The sequence below is a fragment of the Lathyrus oleraceus genome, chromosome 5, assembly GCF_024323335.1.
Source record: "Lathyrus oleraceus cultivar Zhongwan6 chromosome 5, CAAS_Psat_ZW6_1.0, whole genome shotgun sequence".
Classification (NCBI taxonomy): Eukaryota; Viridiplantae; Streptophyta; class Magnoliopsida; order Fabales; family Fabaceae; genus Lathyrus; species Lathyrus oleraceus.
The window spans coordinates 223,575,706-223,593,425 of record NC_066583.1 but is presented as its reverse complement, the minus strand read 5'-3'; the positions used below and the strand labels follow the sequence as shown (position 1 = coordinate 223,593,425).

The window sequence follows — 17,720 nt, the reverse complement described above, 5'->3', positions numbered from 1 at the left end:
TCTGTCTATCTAATTCCGCACCTTGTCTGGTCTGCTCGGTGCGGAGAGTTCCCATCTCTGTCTGGATCCAACCCCACTGGTCCTGAGACATAAAAGAGGAGCCTTCACCATGTAGGCTCGAATCATGTGGGGGTGGCATACCGTGGGTAGCTTGCCTCTCATCTTCTTCCATGTCCTCACCTGAAAGGTCATGGTCAAACTGTGCATCTTCCCCTACCGCTTGGGCTGAACCTGTGTACAACCAGTTGGCAGCATTGGCAATGCTAATGGACCCAGGTGCAGGTAGTGCGAGCACTTCCACATTGTGAATCATCAGAGCGTAATGAGTCGGCCTGATGGCAATCATTTGTTGATTGACTAGCGTGTGCATGTCAATCTTAGTCTTGCCCATTACTGCAGTCTCTTCCATCAGGAGTTGATCATACCCGAAGTGGCCCGCAATCTGCGTGATCATACCACCTACAGAAATATCCCCAGTAGTTGCATGGCCAACCTGTTTCAGATGATTGGAGGTGAAAGCCACTGCATTGATTCGCTCATTATGGGCCATGCAATACAGAAAAAATAATTCTCTCTTAGCCGCAACCCCAGTACTATCACCCCGTCCGAACAAGGTGTATGCTAACCCTTTTTGTGCATACCTGAAGCACGGGTTATGAATTCCAGAAGCTTTTCCCGAGCTAGGGTTATATCCAGTTTTACCTGTAATAGCTTTCCAAAAATCAATAGCAGAAAAAGTGTCCAGAGGGGTTCCGGGTCCAAATACCGGGAGTCTCAGAATACTCCCAAGTTCCTCAACCGATAATTCATGATCTTCATCAAACAAGCGGAAAGTAATTTGCCCATAAAATTCCATCTCCGAACCTGTCCACCTTCTCCTCATCTTGAACTCAACCGTACTCAAGAATTCAAGGGTGATCCAAGCGAAGGTCGGTGCTTCGAATTGCATGTATTCCAACATACCGACGTTGTGGAACATGCGGTGCACCTCTTCTTTCAAACCTAACTCATCCAGGGTAGCATCACACATATATCGGGTCGGAATAAGCTTACGTTTAGCTAGAATCACATACCTCTCTTGATGATTCGGTTGGTCAAACAAAATGCCATGAGGGTTTGTAGAGCGTCTAACCCGTTGCTTTGGTCGAGAAGATGTGGCTACCTCCTTCTCCTTGCTTGCACGCTTTGGGGGCATAATGGTACCTGACAAAAATTTCTCAAAATCCAAAGAATAGGTTAGTGAAAACTGCAACCGTCACTGTGTAGAGGACGACGAGAGGAACAATTTTTGTGAAGGTGAGATGAGGTTAAAGTGAGTGGAGCTATGAGAAAAGTGAAGTTTAATTTGATGGAGGCTAGGTTAACAATGGAGGAAGAGGGGGAGAGAGGTTTCCAAAATCAGAAAAAGTGAGAATGAGTGGTGGGGAAGAGATATAATAGCAAGTGGGGTCCAATATTGAAAATACCCAAAATCACAAAATTTGAAAAATTTACCCGTTACAAACAACACGGCCGTGTTCCTGCACACGGGCGCCCGTGTTAATCCACTGTTTAGATTAACACGGCCGTGTGACACCACACGGGCGCCCGTGTTAATACACTGTTTAAATTAACACGGCCGTGTGTCACCACACAAGCACCCGTGTTAATACACTATTTAGATTAACACGGTCGTGTGTCAGCACACGGGTGGCCGTGTGGATGCCCTGTTCTCCTCAATTTCTGAATTCGGTTATGCTTCTTTGGTCTGGCATCCTTTCGCTGAGAAGTGATTATGACTATACTCTCCAAGTCTACTCCTTACCTGCAACAACGTTTCATACCCATACAGAAAAGAAAAGAAAGAAACAAAAACAAAATAAGTTAACAATCGAACACGTGGGTTGCCTCCCACGAAGCGCTTCGTTTAACGTCGCATGGCTCGACGGTTGCCCACCTCATTAGGCGAGGTGCATATGGTCAATCAATCCAGGTTGTTGGCCTCTGTAATAGGGCTTTAGCCTCTGGCCATCCACCTTGAATATATCTCCATTGTTTTGGTTCTTAATCTCGATTGCTCCGTGAGGAAAGACCACCAAGACCTAAAGGAGCACTATATAAAGGACCAAAGTGGAAAAAATTGAGAAGGCCTACATTTACACTTACGCTCTACAATTTAGTTTTACAGCTTTCTAGCTTTTTAGTATTTTTTTTTCAGCAACCTTGTTTCCGTTGCCTTAGTTTATTCGCCATTCTTTTTAGAATTCCGTTTTCCCTTTTCCTTCCGCTTTCCAGTTAGCCATAGTAGTAGTTTCCTACACTGGGGAACTACTACACTTTATTTAATTTTAGTAAGCAATTTGTATTGAAGAAGCAAAGCCTACCTACTTGTGGAGGACTGCTCAAGTACTCCGAGATTCGCTATACTCTGTTACTTCGATCTCCAGGTTTTTACTGAAATATTATTATTATTGCCCAATTATTATTATAATTACGTTTGTCGCACTGTTGATCTGTTTATGCTCTGTGTTTGCCTTATTTAACATGTCCGGCTAAATTACCGGTATCGGTATGTAGCAATTTAATTAGATAGGATTTAATAATAATCGGTGAAAACCCTTTTTCTCAAACAATCTTTTAGGCTGAAGTTTTTAATTTAAATTTAATTAACTTTATCACAAAAGTGAGAAAAGCTATTTAATACGGTTTTGCCACGAGAGTGGGAAATTAACTAAGGTGAGAACCAACAATCGCGAGAGCGTGAGGCTCGAGCTGGATAGTAAAAATTAGGCATTGAGTTTAAAAACAGCGAGAGCACTTTAAAAGCAATTAGAACTTATTTATTTTCAAAAATTAATTTTAACTTCAAATGGGACAGTGAGAGCGTACATTCGGACTTAAAGTTATAGGCCGAATCAACAATCACGAGAGTGTGAGATAAAGCTTTTTAAATAAATATTTTCTACTGAGAGATATTTGGCATTTAAACTATTCACTGGTGACTTATCGAATCCCTGACAATTAATGCGTTGCATACTGATTCCTTCCATCAATTCTTTCTTAAAAACTAAATTTCCCTTAGATTTACTATTCTGCCCCCGAACTTCTACTAATCCATTGCATTAGCTAAACATAGTGACGTTAGTAACACTAGTTTGACCATAGGTCCCTGTGGGATCGATATCTTTTAAAACTAAAGCGACTGGACTGTGCACTTGCAGTCAAGTACTCGATAGACTATATTTTATATATAGTCACGACAAGCATCAAGTTTTTGGCGCCGTTGCCGGGGACCTGTTTTAGTCGAATAGTGCGATTCTTTCGTTGCACGGTATAGACTAAGGTAAAAATAAAAACTAATCTACTCTCCCTTCTTTCCTTGATTGTATGCCAAGTACTCGCTCACAAGGCGATAACTTAGCACCACCAGTCCCTGAATTAGAGCGTTTCTTATACGTGAGACGCCGAATACACGAATATCAACAAAATTATGATATTCCCGATATCTTCTCTCCTCCTAAACCAGAAGAAAAACCAAACATGGCTGAAGAAGGACCACAGAATCGTCCTCTTAAATTCTACGCTACCCCGTCCCAACAAGAACCTCACAACATCATTGTTGCCCCCGCTATCAATCGAAACGATTTCGAGCTGAAACCCTCACTATTATCAGCCGTCCAACAACATCAATTTGCTGGAAATCCTATGGACGATCCTAATGAACACCTGACCAAGTTTGTGCAGTACGCAGATACTGTAAAGGAGAATGGTGTATCTCAAGATGCGATAAGACTGCGCCTCTTTCCTTTCTCACTAAGAGACAGAGCTTGGGCTTGGTTGAAATCCTTGCCATCCAACTCCGTTATAACATGGGAAGAACTGAAGAACATTTTCTTATCCCGATATTTTCCTCCGAGCAAGACTGCTATGCTGAGAGCTCAAATCAACGGATTCAGGAAAAAAGATGTGGAATCTCTCCACGAAGCATGGGAGAGATACAAGGACATGATGAGGATATGTCCACATCATGGTCTCGAAGATTGGGTGATCATTCACACATTTTACAATGGGCTTCTGTATAATACAAGACTTACAATAGACGTTGCCGCGGGCAGTGCACTTATGGACAAGCCATACAACGAAGCCTATCAACTCATTGAAAACATGGCCCAAAACCATTGCCAATGGGGAGGTGAATGAACTCCAGTGGAAAAGTCCCAGACAAAGGGTGGAATGTACGAAATCATTAGCCTTTACCATGTTCATGCAAAGGTAGATGCCCTTGTTCAAAAATTAGATAACTTGACCATACCACCCGCAGCCACCGTGGCTGCTGTAACTCCAAACTGTGAGTTGTGTAGAAACCCTGGACACACTGCATAAGAATGTAAAATATTAGCAGGAGTCCCAACCGATCAAGTGAATTACACACAAGGAAATCCCTATTCGAATACCTACAACCCAGGTTGGAAAAACCATCCTAATTTCTCGTATAAGAATAACAATGCCCTGTATGCACCTGGCCAAGCACCAGTTGTTCCGCCTGGATATCAAAAGCCAGCTAATAATGCTCATAACATGCCTAGGAAGTAAAATCTCGAATTAATGATGGAAAGCTTCATAGCTACCCAAGCACAGACAAACAAAGACTTCTTGAACCAAAACATACATACTAGCGAGCAACTTAAACAACTAGCATACAAAGTAGACGCCTTAGCCACCCACAATAAAATGCTTGAAACAAAGATTTCACAAGTGGCTCAACATCAAGCATCTACAGCCGCTCCAGCTGGAGCATTTCCTGGACAGCCGCAACCTAATCCAAAAGGACATGCAAATGCCGTTATACTGAGGAGTGGAAAAAAAGTAGACGGACCCGTAGATCCAAGACTCTAAAACCCTGCCATGTACCAAAAACCAGATAAAACCTCAACTGTGCAGGTGAATGAACCGAAGGAAACAGAAGATAATACCCAAGAGGCCGAAGAGAAAGAAAAACCTTATGTGCCTCCTGCCGCAACCCGAAAAATACAGTATGCGAAGAAACAACCGGCGAAAGAAAATGACAGAAGAGTCGCCACCGTGCGTTATTTATCCCAAAGAAGGGAAAGGAAACGCTCGAAGTAAACCTGAAGAGAGGAAAGGAAAAGACAAGGTCTCACAACCAAATCTTGGGTTCGGGAGTCGATTATGCGAAGGGAAGGTATTAGCACCCCTACGCATCCGTAGTACTCTACGGGATCCACTCTTGTTGTTCTTGTCTAAAGGGTGTGTGTTTATCTAATGTACTATTTACTAAAGAAAGGGTCAAAGAAAATGACTCGCACGGATGTCGCATCCATTGCATACATATCTCATTTGAATATGAGAATCAGAGTCTTCGTAGCTCGGGTACCTATGGGTTAAAGAGAAGTATGCTCGCTAAGACGTCGCGTCTTATGCCTACATATCTCATCGGGAATGAGAATCAGAGCATAATGTAGTTCGGCTAACTAACGGGAACAAAAGTCTCGATTGCAACTAGGGCAAGAGAAAAGGAAAGTCTCGATCGCAACGAGGGCGAGAGAAAGGATCGCAACGAGGGCGGGAGCAAACAAGGATTAGTTGTTAGTCGTTAGTCAAACTCGGCAAGACATCGCATCTTGTGCCTACGTATCTCATCTGAACATGAGAATCAGAGTTGCCGTAGTTCGGCTATATAGGGATTGCCATCTGAACATGGACTTACAAAGGAGGACACCAGTTGTGTCAAAGGAGAGTGGGCGATGTGTTCACGTCCTAGCAGTAGGTGTCGCAGCTCGCTGAATCGAGTCTTAGGCAGTTACCTCTTTGCAATAGAACGGACTACATGCCACAAGATCGGAGACGCTCGGAAAGGTCTAAAAGAAATGGGGAAGCTCTGCCCTAGAGTTGTCATGCAATGTGTACTTAAGTGTTTAGGATTTACAAATGGGAATATCTACCTAATGTTAGCATGCAAAGAATATGGGAATTCTACCTATGTTATCATACAAAAGGATATGGGAATCCTACCTATGCTATCATACAAAAGGATATGGGAATCCTACCTATGTTATCATACAAAAGGATATGGGAATCCTACCTATGTTATCATACAAAGGGTTCTATCTAATGGGTGCTACCTAATCGGAACAAGAGTTTACGAGCGGAGCAAGGAGAAGTGTTAGGGATAAGGGTAGATGGCGATGCATGAAGCAATCGACTTACAAGGTTGATGGCGATGCATAAAGCAATCGACTTACAAGGTTGATGGCGATGCATAAAGCAATCGACTTACAAAAGGGGGGATGAATACGTGCTGGTTCTGTTAGGTTTTGAAAAATGATTACTCGACGTTGGATCGAGGTTTTGATCTTGCTTTGAAATGGTTATCGAATGTTCATTTTAATTCTTGTATTAACAGGTGAATAAAGAATGAAAGAATAAATATTATACATTTCATGGGAGAGGGATACATTTGTTATGAATGGGGGTTGACAAAAATCATGAAATAATTAAATCGTGCCCAAACAACAAAATGACTCGAAATATGAGTGTAAGTGCAAGAGAACCGGCTCATTATAAGAAAGCCCAAGAGTAAGCTATGTGAGGTTGATGGCGATGCTTAAAAAGCAATCGACTTACAAGGGTGTGGAAAAATGGGCTCGACATTGAATCGAGAAAATATGATTTTTATAATTTTAAAATGGTTTTGAATGGGTTTTTTTATCAATGAGATTGTGATGACTTATCATGATTGTAACACAAATATAATAATTCACATAAATCCCAAAAAAATGAATAATCACATACGTCATATTAAAAATAAAATAATAATAAAAAAATGAATAAATGATAGAAACATGTTAGTTAAATGATAAGGCTAGATAATTAAATGTGAGAATTAAAGAAAATATGGAAAAAAATCAAAGTGTTGGAAAACCAAGGCAACATACCCGGGTATTGAACCCAGGACCAAAGAGGAAGTGAGTTATCCCCACCTCCACTAGGCCAAAGACTTGCTTACTGCTAGATTAAGACCCACAAAAAAAAAATAAGTTCTAACCGAGAACTCCCCAAGGAAGAAAACGGGGAGGCCCAAACCTGGGCCGCCGGGTTGAGGATTGGCTAGAGCCCAAAAAAACTAAGTTCCAAATTCGGGTCAAAAAAGGCCCATTTCAAAATATCCCATCGTGTGAAACAGAGAAAAGATCCCAACGGTCACCCTAGCCGCATGGCTGTTGGGTGACGGATTCAAGGGAATTGAACGTCATCAATAACATTGATGCTATGGTGCCAGTTCCAAAACACAAACCCTCCTCCCAATATTCAAAGGCTTAAAACAGTGATTGTTGATAAAGCCAACCAAGATTCACACACAACCAACACAGAAAAATCGGTAATGAGAGTTCTTAAGTTAAAAACAAATTTCAACACAGGCCATAACTTTCTGGATCTAAAAGGGGAGTGGGCTACAACTCAAAGGTTCACCGGAACCAGCAAGCAGGGTACCGGCAAAGCAAACAATCGAAAGCCAAGAATCAATGAAAACAAAATGGAGCTTCAACCTTCTTGGAGGTTTGAAGAAAAGGAGTAAAAGAGAGAAGACTTTACCGGAGCCTTACGATTTCAGTGATATCCCGATGGAAAGTAAGTATAGTTTGTTCTGCCGGTTCTTCTTGTTCTCGCTTCTCCTGTTCTTCTATCTTTTTGGTTTTCCTTGTATTGAATTTTTTTTTAGGGTTTTGATTCAATTCCGCCTCCAATCTCCCTATCATTAATTTCTCTCCCTCTCTATTTATGTCCTCCTGATTAGGGTTTCCAAGGGGGTCTTTGATGTTCAAAAGAGTATCTCTGCCAAGTTCCTTTTATGCTCAGAAATTGGAACGGTCCTTTTTGATGCTAAATTTCGGAACGGTAATCTGAACCTAAGCTTTCTTGCTCTGTTTTGACTTCATGCCAATTTGGGATATTTCTGAAATTTGAATTTTACTGTTGGCTAATTAACTTGTGTTTTTTTTTTTGTTTTACCGCAGTGAAAAAAAAAATGGAGCATTCTTGGACATAGGAAATTGGCTGTTCAGCAATGCTGGCTGCTTCAACACATGCATCTTGGACATTCTAGGCCAGTTGCAGTAGACTTGTGGTATGTTGTCATCTAAAACTTGGAATGCATTTGTCTGTTTGTGCGCCATAGCTGAACCAAGGTAGAGTTTCTATTGCTCAAGGTTGATGTTGGCTTGAAACAGGGCAATGGTATCTAGTAGGTTTTGGGTAAAACTATTGTGGCTTCCATTCATGTTTCCTGTCTGCTGCAGGGCCAATGGTGGGTTTGTCATGGTCTTTTGTTGGTTCAAGCATAGAGCCTTAGCCTTGTAGTGTGGTGCACTGTGAGCAAGGAATGAGCATACTCTTATGGTGGTGCTGCAGTTGATGTTAGGTTAGTTGATTGGGAGTTGGTTTCATATTGTAGTGACACCTTGTATTTTGTCATGGCTTTTGATGTAGCAGCAAGCACTTTGTGGACTTGCTTGAGCTTGTATTGCCGTGGATATTGATGACCATTGTTGTTATGCATTACAACAGGTTTGGATTGGTTGCAAAGTTGTAGGCTCAATTGACTGTGGTGCTTCTGTTATTGGCCTGGCGCGCTTCAAGTTTGCAGATAGGTCCATATGCATGATGGTTCCAGCTGGCATGTTGAACTGTTTGGTCTAGTTTCATTGTTCAATAGCAAATTGGATGGTTTGTGGCAAGGTTGGCTGGCAGGTTCATATGGCATTGGTTCAGTTTTGTGGACATGTCTTAATTTTGAGGTGCATTATGTAGCCATACTAACTTTGAACTTATGCATTGTTTTGGCATGGTTTCACAGGTTCATCACTGGTTTAGGTTTGCACTGCAGCTTAGTTCATTGCTCAATTACTTGGTGGCAGCTTGGTGAATTTGGTCATGGCTTTTATAACAACAAGGTTGGATTTTAAAGCAACATGTACCATTGGTTATTCAAGGATCAAAATGGAACATGGAAGGTTATGGTTAGAATATGGATTGTGCTGGCATTTGCTGTTGTTTATCTTGCAGGTCATGGTTGGATGGACAAACAAGCATGGTTAGGTAAAGGCTCAAATAAAGGCATGGTGAGCATGATATTACCAATGGGCCAAGTTACTTGAAAATTAAGAAACCAAGCAAAGCATATCAAATCAAGACCTTTGGATGATGTGTCAAGGCCAAGTGGTTTAGATTAGGTTTGTGAGGGTTAATATATGGCGTCTCAAAGAAGAGTTGGATGCCTGCTTATCCGAAATCATGGAAAGCAATCCAGAGGGTTTATGCACTGTCTCTTCAACTGAGACGCAACACCCATAAAGTGTTGAATTATCAGCACCCTGTAACCTAAATACAAATGATAGATCCCTTTGTTTAAGATGTTCCTGCCTGAAATGAATTTTATTCAATTTACTCATGGAAGGGGTTTTCTCAACAGCATTAACCTCAAGACCTCCAAGGAAACAGAAAGAAAGAAGATCTTTTTCCTTAAGAGGTAGCTGCTTGTCTGGAGGATAAACGAATAAGACCTGAGATTCAACATTGGGCTCCACACGGGATTGATTTTGATAACCAAGTGCACTTCTCAATTTACCAGAGCCTTCAGACCTCCTCACTAAATATTGCCTCTGCAGCGCCTGAATGTCAGAATTAGGATGAAGTCCAACAACCACCATACTTTCAAACAACTTAGCCGGCTCCTTCCAAGACTTATGATCATTGTACTGCAAATGAAAGTTGGCAGCCCATTGACGCTTCTGACTCGTCAAAATTTCCGGATTATAATTCGCATATTGAACTTCAGGAGGATGAGAAAAGCCTTTTATCATTTTCGTAACTTGATACTGCAGCCTTAGCTATTAAAAGCTCCAACTGATCGAAACCTCCCGTTGGAAACTTGGATAAATCTTTCAAATATTGCATAAGCTTCTCAGGTAAAAAAAACTAACACTTGAAGATTCATCAACTCTATTTATGAAATTTGGCTCTTGTTGAATCCCACAGTTTTCAATAGTCTGGTGTACATTGTAAGCTTGCTTTCATAAGTTAAAACTTGAGTTTCTTCAACTGTTTCAGGTAGCATTGTAGCAGAAATACTCCAGCCTGAACTTCGGGCTGCGGCGGCTAGAAGAAATGCAGAATTGGCGTGGCTTTGAGATGCAGGGAATAGCATTTGGAGGAGATTACACATTGTGATTAGCGAATAGTTTGTCGGCTTTGCTTTCATTAACATGTAAAATAAACAGCTTTATACAATTCTGTCATAATTATATACAAGTCATTTCATTTTTGATTGGCTCATGATTAGAATCCTTTGACCAATTCAGAAACATCCAGGTTTCCATTGTAATTCGGTTTTGATTGACTTGTTTTCTTTAACCACTTAAAAGTCATAACCTTTGAAACATTCTGCAATTTTCTTTTTCTGCAACCAGAGTGTAAGGACCGGCCAGTAAGCGCGAACCATGGCTTGGGTTGTTATACTATTCATGTGCAGTATCAGCACCTGGCTGATGAACTCCAGTATGACCAGCATAATTTACAGCGGAATTGAGCAGATAACCTGCCAAAAGTAACGGTGCTTCCCAGCATAGACAGAACTGCAGACTCACATCTTTGGAGCAAATCCAAAAAATATTAAGCGATGAAGCAAATAGGTTGCATGGGAGGCAACATCATGTCGAGGTTTTGACCGTATCAACTCCAACAAATGGCAATAACCTTCACTAAAACCAAAGGGGATGCTTTCATCTTCCCGGGGCCACCATCCTAAAACTTCATATAGTAGTAGAATCCTGGTCGTCCTTCAAAAAAAAACATTTCAATCTGCTGCCTTCCCCCACTATTAACAAATTGAAAACAAATCTCTATACCGGAACATAGGAAATAAGCCATGCTCAATCCGAGAGGAGCATGTTCATTCTGAGAAAGAAAGTGATCTCCTATAAATGAAAAGTGCCTTCTGAAATGATTAATCTGATTGAACATATCCACCAGTGCTTTGGACTCCAATATTTCAGTCTCCAATAAAAAAATAATGTCCCTTTGATGAACATTCAGAGAATTCAATCTCATTCTCTTTGCTTAAAACCCCTATAGACATCAGTGAGCCCTTTTCTTGCCTTGTTAACAACATTGTGCAACTCTTCAAACTTCTCAGCTCTCTTCCCCATCCGATATCTCTCCCTAATTGATTCACATACATCCCCAGAAATGTAGGAAGAGATTGTTGATACCATAATACTTACAACATCATCTCCAATAAGTCCATTATTACCAATCTCTGATAATTCTAAAATCTTTAACATCAACCGTAAAAAAGGTTTAACTTCAAGAGAAAAAATCTGCTACAGGAACTGGAACAGACAAGACACTCAAAGAAGAACGTAAATCTTCAATATCAGAGTTAGTAGAATGCAATGCAAGTGGCGGGTCTTTAAGCTTAGTAGTTGTGTTGCCAAAATTCATAACATCAAGAAACAGTGGATATGCCTATTTATGAGTTATATCTTTGCTGATAGTGGCATAGCTTCGGAAATTATCGACCCTTGTGGCATAGTCTTGAGCGGCTTTCATGCACAACTATTTTATATCCCGTTATATCACCAACGAGCAGTCCCTTGACAAAATGGCAGCGGAGATATTGGTAGTCAACATTTCCAAGACAAATGGCAAGGCCCAAAGGTCTATGGAGTAGCGGGTGGTAGTTGGTCAAAATAAACGGTGGATAGCTTCGTGACCAGATGAAATGGTCAAGAAAAAAGTAAATGAATGATTGATGGGGAAAAACTTTCAGGGCCAAAATCGGGGTGTGACAGTTGCCCCTATTTAAGCGTCTTCAACTAGAGAATATGAAGCAGGACGTTCTTCATATGATCACAGTGGAAGATGGTTAAATACTAAGAAAACCCGAATTTTGATCCTGAATCCCTATGAAATAATTAACAATGCCTGTCAGAATTAGCAAAGAAGCAATCTCAAAAGAAGAATCCGTCTAGTACGGTGAAAATCGGCCTGAGTACCGAAACAGAAAGTTGACCTGGATACGAAAATAAATGGTAACACAGGAATACCCATGGCCTGAACGCCGCACATTAGTCTGAACACTAAGCATCGGAATATGAGAGTATCAATGTTGGTCTGATCACCGAAAATCTGGTCTGAACACCACTTCGATCTGGAAATCGGAAAACTGGCCTGAATGCCACAAGTTGCATCGACCTGAATGTCGGGAACTTCTTCGATCTGAATATCGGAAACTGGCCTGAATGCCACTTCGGTCTGGATACCGGAAACTGGCCTGAATGCCACAAGTTGCATCGACCTGAATGTCGGAAACTTCTTCGATCTGAAAATCAGAAACTGGCCTGAATGCCACTTCGGTCTGGATACCGGAAAACTGGCCTGAATGCCACAAGTTACTTCGACCTGATTGTCGGAAACTTCTTCGATCTGAATATCGGAAAAACTGCCCTGAATGCCACTTCGGTCTGGATACCGGAAAAGCTGGCCTGAATGCCACTTCGGTCTGGATACCGGAAAAGCTGGCCTGAATGCCACTTCGGTCTGGATACCGGAAAAAACTGGCCTGAATGCCACTTCGGTCTGAATACCGAAAAAACTGGCCTGAATGCCACTTCGGTCTGGATACCGGAAAAACTGGCCTGAATGCCACTTCGGTCTGGATACCGGAAAAACTGGACTGAATGCCACTTCGGTCAGGATACCAGAAAAACTGGCCTGAATGCCACTTCGGTCTGGATACCGGAAAAACTGGCCTGAATGCCACTTCGGTCTGGATACCGAAAAAACTGGCCTGAATGCCACTTCGGTCTGGATACCGGAAAAACTGGCCTGAATGCCACTTCGGTCTGGATACCGGAAAACTGGCCTGAATGCCACTTCGGTCTGAATACCGGAAAAACTGGCCTGAATGCCACTTCGGTCTGGATACCGGAAAAACTGGCCTGAATGCCACTTCGGTCTGGATACCGGAAACTTCATGCCTATCAGCCTCGGCAGAAATAGGGAACATGATAATTGAGGCGGCACGTGGGCCGACGACCCATGCTGGGGATAATAAGTAATGAACAAACTTTCAGTCTGAGCACTGGAAACAAACTTCTGGCTTGTCACTTGGGATACCAAGAATGTTTTATGCTTACATGCGTATGTTTGAATTTTTCAATGGCGTAATGCTCCATGAAAATGGAAATGCTACGCGATTTGGGAGGATGCAATGCAATATGATTTCACATGCAGGGATGCGAAATGCTGGGGAAAATGCCAAGCTGAAGCAAGGAATCCCGTTGGGGAAATGATTATAATCTTCCGGACCCTGACACTACTGTTGGAGATGCACAACATAATGAACTATGTGGGGAAATGACCGGCCGCGCGGTGTTCTGGCAATGGCGAGATACCGAGACTCTGACTGGGGAGAGAACGGCGCTGGAAACCTATTGTTGGGGGAAGCGATAGTGGTTCTGGAAACCATAATCTACGAGAGATGACTCAACAGGGGGAGGCAAACACTGATACGGTACCGAGGTTGTGCTTCCAGGAAAGAGATCATCGATCTGGGATTGAAAACATCGATCTGGCATCGAACTCCGAGGAGCAGCTGCTTCTGCTGGGGATATACAGTCTGGTACTGTCAACTCCGCTGGGAATATACAGTCTGACACTGTCAACTCTACTGGGGAGTGTATAGTCTGAAACAACCGCTTGGGGAGTACAGTAGTGAGAACCTGTTGGGAATATACAGTCTGGCACTGTTAACTCTACTAGGGATATACAGTCTGACACTATTAACTCCGCTGGGGATATACAGTCTGACACTGTTAACTCCGCTGGGGATATACAGTCTGGCACTGTTAACTCTACTAGGGAGTGTATAGTCTGAAACAACCGCTTGGGGATATACAGTCTGGCACTGTTAACTCTACTAGGGAGTGTATAGTCTGAAACAACCGCTTGGGGATATACAGTCTGGCACTGTTAACTCTATTAGGGAGTGTATAGTCTGAAACAATCGCTTGGGGAGTACAGTAGTGAGAACCTGCTGGGAATCTTAAGGAAATGCCCCGAGTGTACCTGTTCTGAATAGATGATTCAAAGTACTTAAAATTTACAGCAATTTTAAATGTTCATTGAGCATGTACCTGTAAAGCTCTTATGTTTCACGATGCAATGTTTATCAAAAATTCGGACGTCATTTTTGCAAACAAAACAGTAAGATGAAAATGAACACAGAGATGTACTGAATAACATGATTTTATTGATTGAATGGCCTCTGAATAGGCATTTACATCAGGAAGCAATCCCTGGAAAGAGGTAATTGCAAAACAAGAATTAATCTAATGGCAATGTGAAATGGATTTCTATTGGGTTCCAATTCTGCTATGACTTGCCCGTCTTCAAGATCTTCCAGATGATCAGCCTTCTGAAAAGGTGATTAGATTGTTTTCTTCCTTTTGAAAGTTTCCAGTCATCGACATGAGATGAGATTCAGAACTAACTCAGAACGCAGTCATTCGCTTGATCCCTAACTTTCGCCTGGATTGCCCTTTTCGGGTTTTCAATCCACCAGGATACCCATTTTTGCCTAAGTTGCCTTTTCAGGTTTTCAACTTATCAGGTGTACGATCTTTTCATTTTTAATCCTTAATTTTTGCCCGAACCTTTTCATTTTCTTGGTTCGTCAGGATGCCCATTTTTGCCTGGACTATTCTTTTTACTGTCCAGCGGGTCTATCTCATGCGAAGTATTTTTTAACTGCGTCTGAGTTTACAGGGGAAGTGAAGTCTTCGCCATCCATCGTTGCGAGCATTAAGGCCCCACCATCGAAAACCTTGGTGACGATATACGGTCCCTCATAGTTAGGAGTCCACTTGCCCCTGTGATTTGTCTGAGGAGGAAGGATCCTTTTCAACACCAAATCTCCGACTTGGAAACATCGAGGGCGCACTTTCTGATCAAAGGCTCTCTTCATCCGACTTTGATACAACTGCCCATGACAAATGGCTGCCATTCGCTTCTCTTCGATAAGACTCAACTCATTGAACCTTGTTCGAATCCATTCAACTTCGTCTAGCTTGACATCCAACAGGACTCTTAGAGATGGAATCTCCACTTCGACAGGCAGGACCGCTTCCATACCATACACAAGGGAGTAAGGGGTTGCCCCGGTCGATGTACGTACTGAAGTGCGGTACCCATGCAAGGCGAAGGGTAGCATCTCATGCCAATCTCTGTACGTAACGACCATCTTCTGCACGATCTTCTTTATGTTCTTATTTGCTGCCTCAACAACACCGTTCATCTTAGGACGATAGGGGGAAGAATTGTGATGCTGAATGTTGAAGTTCTGGCACAACTCCTTCATCATTTTGTTATTGAGATTGGAACCATTATCAGTAATTATTCTTTCGGGCATCCCATAGCGACAAATGATTTCTTTCTTGATGAATCGGGCAACCACATGTCTGGTGACATTCGCAAACGACGCTGCTTCGACCCACTTGGTGAAATAGTCGATGGCAACAAGGATGAAGCGATGCCCATTAGAAGCAGTCGGCTCAATCTTTCCAATCATGTCAATGCCCCACATTGCAAACGGCCACGGCGAAGACATCACATTCAGAGGATTCGGCGGTACATGCACCTTATCAGCATAAATCTGGCATTTATGGCACTTCCGAGCATACTTGAAACAATCAGATTCCATGGTCATCCAGTAATAACCCGCCCTTAACAATTTCTTAGCCATTGCATGTCCGCCGGCATGAGTACCGAAGGAACCTTCATGAACTTCCTGCATTAACATGTCCGCCTCGTGTTTGTCCATGCATCTGAGCAAAACCCTGTCGAAGTTCCTCTTATACATCACATCGTCTTTGTTCAAGAAGAAACTGCCTGCCAATCTTCTCAAAGTCTTTCTGTCATTGTTGGAAGCCCCTGCAGGGTACTCTTGATTCTTCAGAAAGCATTTGATATCGTGATACCAGAGCTTGTCATCGACTACCAGTTCAGCAGCAAACACATACACGGCCCTATCAAGGCGCATAACATCGATCCTAGGAGCATGGTTCCACCGAACCACCTTGATCATGGAGGATAGAGTAGCAAGAGCATCTGCCATCTGGTTCTCATCACGAGGTATATGATACAACTTTACTGTTGTGAAGAAAGTCAACAGTCTTCTCGTGTAATCTCTGTAAGGGACCAGAGTAGGCTGGAGAGTGTTCCAATCGCCATTTACTTGATTGATCACTAGAGCTGAATCTCCGAAGATGTCCAGAGTCTTGATTCTCAAATCAATGGCTTGCTCAATACCCAAGATACAAGCCTCGTACTCAGCTTCATTATTGGTGCACTCGAAAGTCAGACGAGCGGTGAAAGGCATGTGGGCACCTTTCGGAGTGGTAATGACAGCACCAATTCCACTTCCTCTGGCATTGACGGCCCCATCAAACGTTAAAATCCACTTTTCATCTGGATCAGGTCCCCCCCCAACAACTGGCTCTTCACAGTCTTTCATCTTGAGGAACATGATGTCTTCATCTGGAAAATCAAACTTCATCGGCTCATAGTCTTCAATCGGTTGTTGAGCAAGATAGTCTGACAGAATACTCCCCTTGATGGCTTTCTGGGATGTATACTGGATATCATACTCTGTCAGTACCATTTGCCAACGAGCAACCCTTCCGGTGAGAGCTGGCTTCTCGAATATATACTTGACTGGATCCATCTTGGAGATCAGTAAGGTTGTGTGAGACAGCATGTATTGTCTCAACCGCTTAGCAGCCCATGCAAGTGCACAACATGTCTTCTCAAGCATTGAGTATCTCGACTCGCAATCTGTGAACTTCTTACTCAAGTAGTAGATGGCATGTTCTTTCCTACCAGTCTCGTCGTGTTGACCGAGAACACAACCCATAGAATTGTCGAGTACTGTCAAGTACATAATCAGCGGTCTCCCTGGGACTGGAGGCATGAGGATAGGGGGATTCTGCAAATACTCTTTTATCTTTTCAAAAGCCCTTTGACAATCGTCGTTCCACCTGATAGCCTGATCTTTCCTCAACAATTTGAAAATTGGCTCACACGTGGCTGTTAGATGAGAGATGAACCTTGCAATGTAGTTCAACCTCCCTAAGAAACCACGAACTTGCTTCTCTGTTCTTGGCTCAGGCATTTCCTGTATTGCTTTCACTTTGTCAGGATCCACCTCAATCCCTTTTCCGCTAACAATAAAACCCAGCAATTTTCCAGATCTCACCCCGAAAGTGCACTTGTTCGGATTAAGCCTCAGCTTGAATTTCCTTAACCGTTCAAACAACTTCTGCAGATTCACCAGATGTTCTTCTTCTGTCTGAGATTTGGCAATCATATCGTCCACATAAACCTCGATTTCATGATGAATCATATCATGGAATAGAGTCGCCATAGCTCGTTGATATGTTGCCCCAACGTTTTTCAGACCAAACGGCATCACCTTGTAGCAGAAGGTGCCCCATGGGGTTATGAAAGTTGTCTTCTCCATGTCTTCTGGTGCCATCTTGATTTGGTTATAGCCAGAAAAGCCATCCATGAAGGAGAATACCGAGAACTGAGCTGTGTTATCCACCAAAACGTCGATGTGAGGTAATGGGAAATCATCCTTAGGGCTAGCTCTGTTCAGATCC

General features: G+C 42.5%; 1 non-coding gene across 1 annotated transcript; it reads right to left on the bottom strand.

Annotated features, from left to right (window-relative positions):
- Nucleotides 1-3,906: 3,906 nt before the first annotated feature.
- On the bottom strand, nucleotides 3,907-4,013 carry LOC127088538 (small nucleolar RNA R71). The gene has a single exon (XR_007790369.1). It is a non-coding gene; the product is annotated as a small nucleolar RNA R71 (small nucleolar RNA).
- Nucleotides 4,014-17,720: the final 13,707 nt, after the last annotated feature.